This window comes from Gavialis gangeticus, unplaced genomic scaffold (assembly GCF_001723915.1).
Source record: "Gavialis gangeticus isolate Ggan-Ray unplaced genomic scaffold, GavGan_comp1, whole genome shotgun sequence".
Lineage (NCBI taxonomy): Eukaryota > Metazoa > Chordata > Crocodylia > Gavialidae > Gavialis > Gavialis gangeticus.
The window spans coordinates 13,884,287-13,890,094 of NW_017729011.1; positions in this window are offsets into that span (position 1 = coordinate 13,884,287).

Here is a 5,808-nt window from a genome sequence, read left to right on the forward strand (position 1 = left end):
GGGGGGGGGGGGGGGGGGTCAGAGTTGAAGGGCACGCCACAAGGCCCACAACAAGTCGGTTTGTACGGAAGCTCGACATTTCCATAGAGGGCTGCTAGGTAGTAGGAAACCAAAAAGAGAGTACAACTCCATCACTCCCTGCTCTGTGGCCTCCCTTGGGCGCATGAACAGGAGGGGTGCAGCAGATGAAGGATGCATGCAGGGCAGCTGGTCCTGGCGGTCCAGTGCTTGCCACGCAGGTGCAGCTAGAACACAGGACTTGGAAACTCTCCTGAAGCCATAGTGGTGATTGGCAGACGACTTTTCTTGCACCGTGGCACAACACTGGGTCTCCGTTCTCCTTCCCATTTCCTCTGGCATCTTCCTTTTCTGCCACTCATCCTTTGGGCCCTTCCTTGCCCTCACCTTCTTTCTCTTTTTAACCAGCTTGTTTCCCCACCTGCTACCCACCCTAACTCTAATCCCCCTCCCTCAGAAGACAGGGTACATATGCACTTTTATGGATTAACTAACTAAGATACATATCTTAGAGAATACAAGCTTTCCTGGAGCCAAGTTCACTTCATCAGGTGCTGTGAGGACAGCATAGAGCAGAACGTAAACTGGAGGAAGTGGTCAGAATGAAATAGGTAGGAAAGTGGGGAGGGAAGGGAGAGAAGTGCTGGGAAAGGCATACAAGCAAAGAACCCATGGGAAGAAAGGGGTCGCAAAAGCTAACTCAAGTAACAAGCTAAGAAACTGTAGCTCTTGTTTAAGCTTACTTGACAGAGTCCAGTTTGTGTATTTCTTATTCCACAATTTCCTGTTCAAACAGGTTTTAAAAGTTTTTCTACAAACAATCCTGAGGTCAGCAACGGAGTGTCCAGTAGGGCTTTGCAAAGCTTCGGGTGGCGATTCAATTCAGAGGAGATTCGGCCCAATTTGGTGGCCAAATCTCCAAATCCAAATTGAATCAGGGGACCAATTAAAAGGTCTAAATTGATTCAAAGCTCTCCGAATCTTCGGAAAAGATTCAGAGAGCTTCAGTGATTTGGGCAGTCCCCGGCATCTGCAGCAGGCAGCGGGACCCAGACTCGGAGCTGGTAAGTAGGAGGCAGGGGACCACTTTAACCTCTGTTCTGTGGTGGATTAATGCACTTTAACCTCTGTGCAGGGGTGGATTAATGCATGGGCCTGTGGGGCCTGGGCCCCGGGGCTCCAGGGACAGCACAGCCCAGGCAGGCATCCTGGCTGCATGCGCCTCCTCCCCTCTGGCTGGGCCAGAACCAGGGCCAGGGGCTAAGGGCAGGCGTGGGGCTTCCTGCAGGTGATGGCAGCTTCCCGGAGCCGTCTGCTGCCAGGAGGGCCCATGGGCGGCCCCACTGCTGCTCCCTGCCATCTGCGGGAGGCCACCAGCACCACTGGGACAGGACGGGATGGCGCCATCTTGCCCTGCCCAGGCCAGCAGACGGGCAGGAGGGCAGCCAGGGTTGGAGCTCCCCCACCAAGTTGGCACCAGTCCTGGCACCAACCCCAGCCCCGGCCCATCCCACAGTGCTGAAGGACTGCAGCTCTGGCTGCACGACACCCATCGAGCGGAAGGGCCAGGCTGGGGCTGGGGCTGCCTTCACCTCAGTGGTGCTCGTGCTGCCTGGCTTGCCCCAGACATGCGGAGGCGGCCCGGTGGACCCAGCTGCAGCCCCCTGGCAGGCACAGAGGGAACCTGCCCTCACCTGGTGGGGAGCCTCCAATTTTCTGTTCGCCCAGGGCCCCAGTAAATCTTCATCCACCACTGGTCCCACGTTGCCCTTTCACACCACCTGATGAAGTGAACTTGAGCTCATGAAAGCTTGTGCGCTCTCTCTACATATAATTGAGTTAGTCTATAAAGGTGCATATCTACCCTGCCTTCTGACTGACTTCAGAATAACACAGCTAACTACCTTCCTCAGGCCGCTGTTGCATGGAGGAGCACATGCTAATGGAAGTAGCATCCATCACTGTCATCCAAACAAGAGCCAAGTACTGTGCAAGCAGGGGAGAGGAGCATACAGCTAGAGAAGCGTGCACCCCCGTGCAGCTGAGCTGCTTCTTTGGGTATACATGTTAAGGAGCAGAAGGGCAAGGTGGGGTCTTTCACGGGAGCCACTATCTGTTTTCCCTACAAACAAGGCAACCCACTTGTGGTGGGGGGGATAACGGCTCTCCACCCTTCCTCACCCAGAGATTTCCCCCCCTTTCCTCAGCAGCTGTCCTCCCCAGTCAGCCTGGCACCGTCTGTATTCGGAAACACTAAGTTACTCCTTGATTTTCTCCTGGACGTTACAGAACAGGAGAGTGAGGGAGATGGCAGCTGTTTCATCATGCTCAGCATAAAAAATTATGGACTGTGGTTTGATAAAATAAGCAGCAGATTGAAATGCCAAAACAATGTACTGATCCACTTTCAAGGGAAGCTTTCCTTCCAGGTGCTAGCCAAGACTAATAGCATCCAGTGTTGAAAAAGCATGGTTGAAAGAAGGACTCTTATCCAACTTGAAACTGCTTTACACCCAGTATGGACCTGAAGGAAAAGTCCACTAGCATCTTTACACATCTACACAATGCAAATAAACAACATGCACACATCACAGAGATGAAGACTTGTATGAATCAATCTCCTAAGCTTGTGGCTTTTTCTGCCTTCCTCATTTTCACAGCTTGCGGGGAGATGGTTCCAGGTTGCAAGTGCCTCCTCATATACACAGTACATGAAATGTATAAAGAAAATAAAGAACTCCTTTTTTTTTCTACTGTGGGACACATGAAGATGAGCTCTACTTCAAAGACTAAACAAAAATGTAAGGGCATTCAATTCTGGCCCATTTATGCTAACATTTTTCCTTTAAAAAAAAAAAAAAACAAACAAACACAGGTTGCAAGAGATTGTCATTAAAGCAACTGAATGGCAGATCTCTCTTGCAAAATAGCCCTCGCTTGCCTGATGCTCCACTGCCACATTCAGGCTGAGAGGATGTTCCACACTTATCTAGCCCACCACCAAGAGATGCAGTTGATGCCTCCATCTTTTTCTACTACTCCTTTTCATTCAGGATAGACCCCAACCTAAGAGAAATGTATAGAGCATCGTTAGTCTGAACTGAAGGTGTTGTGTGTCTGGAGAAGGACCTGTACTCTCTGTAGATGTCAATGCTTCAAATTCCCCCAGAAAGACAGCAGGCGCTAGCACTGCCCTAGAATAGAAGTGCAGGGCCAGACATCCCGTGAACCCACTTGACTTGTAGCAGGCTGGGATGTTAGTATAATACGCATTCAGAAGGACCCTTGATGCAGCAAGTTAGTTCACATTTCCTCTGAGCCGCTGTACCAGAACAGCTGTGCTCACTCCTCTGCTCACTCCTTCCCCATGTAGGAACCAGAGCTGTATTTTGACTAATACCAGCTACGTCACAAATCAACAGGGGTAATTCTACTCTGACCGTGCACGGTAAGAATTCAAGAAAGCTAGGAAAGAAAACAAAAGGAGCACGGTCATCCCCCAGGATGGACTGAGTTTGGGTAGAGGGGTAGAAAGATGCACCTGTTAACCTTTTTCTAGTCCCTTCGCTTCCTCATTTTCATAATGCATTTTTTTTAGTCAAACAGAAGGGGCTGACGACTCACCTGAACCCAAACATTAGATTTCCATCTTAACAGAAAATAATTCCCCTTCCCTTTGGGGAGGTTCTTTGAATGTAGTCATTACAAAGGTTTATAGCTGATCTACGTTCCCGTGCTGAGAATAGTTGCCTGGAGAAAAGAATCCCTCTATTCCACAGAGTCTCAGAACTGCTACACCTGGAGCATCATGCTGCTAGTTAGCACTTGTTTCTAGTAGGCCATGTCTGCTACAGCGAATAGAGTCAATGCAGCCACATAGGGTCTGTCCAGACGTATTTACACATTGGTTCCAAGGCCCACATAGGCTGAGCCTGTTTCACCTAAACACAGTGCGACCATTTGCAAACTATGAGCAAAAAAGCCCAGCTCTAGGGAGCTGGAGAAAATACTCTAACTATACCCTACACACGCATCTGTTTTCTTCAGGGTCATGATACAAATTCCACCATCCAGCTTTTGAAAGGCAGCTCAAAAGACATTTTGATGCTACCTGTTGGATGCTAGGTGGTAGCAGCACATAGCTTTGAAGTACATGACCATGAATTAGCGATTGTCCTATATACTGTAACAGTGCATAACAGTGGCAGTGGAGGAAAGATGTCGAGTTAAGTAAAAATTTACTATTTTTAATCGTAGAAATTCCATCCAGGAAAAACGTTCACCAACTGCAGGTGTTTCCTCAGCCTGATGAAGGGCTTTTAAACCTGAAAGCTTGCTAAGAAAAAAAATTTCACCTGTTTAAGTTGGTTTAATAAAAGATACCAGATTCACCCAAAGAACCCTGTCTGCCTATGTCCTTAGACCAACGCGGCTACAGCCTACGCCCCTGACTTTTAAATAAGAAGCACATGTACTCATCTCTTCCCAGTGAAGCCACCTTGGTTCTCTCCTCTCTTAATCTAAAGTAAAAATAAAACTGACTGAAAGTAGCTGGTTCCTGTGTGTCTGAGAAATGCATATCAAGTTCTTGCTCTTTCTTGTTTTAAAGTAAAAGCTGTGGCGCAGATAGCTGCTCCCCTAAACCACTCCCACGGTGCCCAGAAGCCTGAATATCTTCAGCTGACCTGTAACATAGCTAAACAGCAAAAATCACTGATGAGTTATCCCAAAGTCACTGGGCTAATTAACTTTAGTAAATCATAGATTTCATAGACATTAGAGCTGGAAGGGACCTTGAAGATCATCAAGTCCAGCCTCCTGCCCAGGGGCAGGAAGTCAGCTGGGGTCAAAGGATCCCAGCAAGATAAGCATCCAAACATACCCAAAGTTTATAAATGTAGTAAATACACCTAGACTCACACATTGGTGGTGGAAACACAAAACTGAGGGCACCTGTCATGCACTTAACTGGTCAAACACAGTCATTATCAACAATAGCAAGAACAGTGAGAACCCTGGTCCCAGAGGACAAGGAATTGCACATGGCTGGGGTTTGGTCAGGAAAAGAAGGGCTGGAGACATGCGGTGGGAGAATGCATTTGTTTCCCTCATGCATTTCACTCTCCACTTCAATAACCTATTCCATTTGCTTGGGGCATAGAGGGAGGAATTTGGCCACTATTCACTGAAAATCAGGGACAGGTCCTCTTCAACAGGGGATCCTCTCCTCCCTTTTGGCACAGATCTTTGCAGAATTCCCATGGCTCACACTTAAAAGTCTGTATGTCAGTTCCTACAGCTCTATCCCATTTTGGATGTGGAAGAGGGGATTCTTAAAGTTTGAAAGTCGTAGTGCCAGAATTATTAGTGTGTTCCAATTATACATCAACCCCAAATTTTCAGGTTCCATTTAGGAAAGACAACTTTTCCCTCAAATAAACTCTAGGTATACTCCTTGAACTGCTACTGCTGACACAAAATTTCACAAGACAATCAAATAACCATTTTTGCTGAAGGTACTAAAATACCGCACCTACAAAAGTAGAGCTTGTTGGGGGGGGCTAAGTATAGGTTGACCTTATGTATAAGCTCAGTGGAATTGTTACGGTTCTTTTGGAGGTAAAAAAAAAGGTCAACTTGCAATCACAACACAGTAAGTATGTTTATGCAGCCTTACCCCAGCCCCACCTAGTATTATATATGTAGTATATATAGTACTCTATATATAGCATGTGATCATGTCATATATTATATGTATCTCTCTCTCTCTCATATATATAAAATAGTACA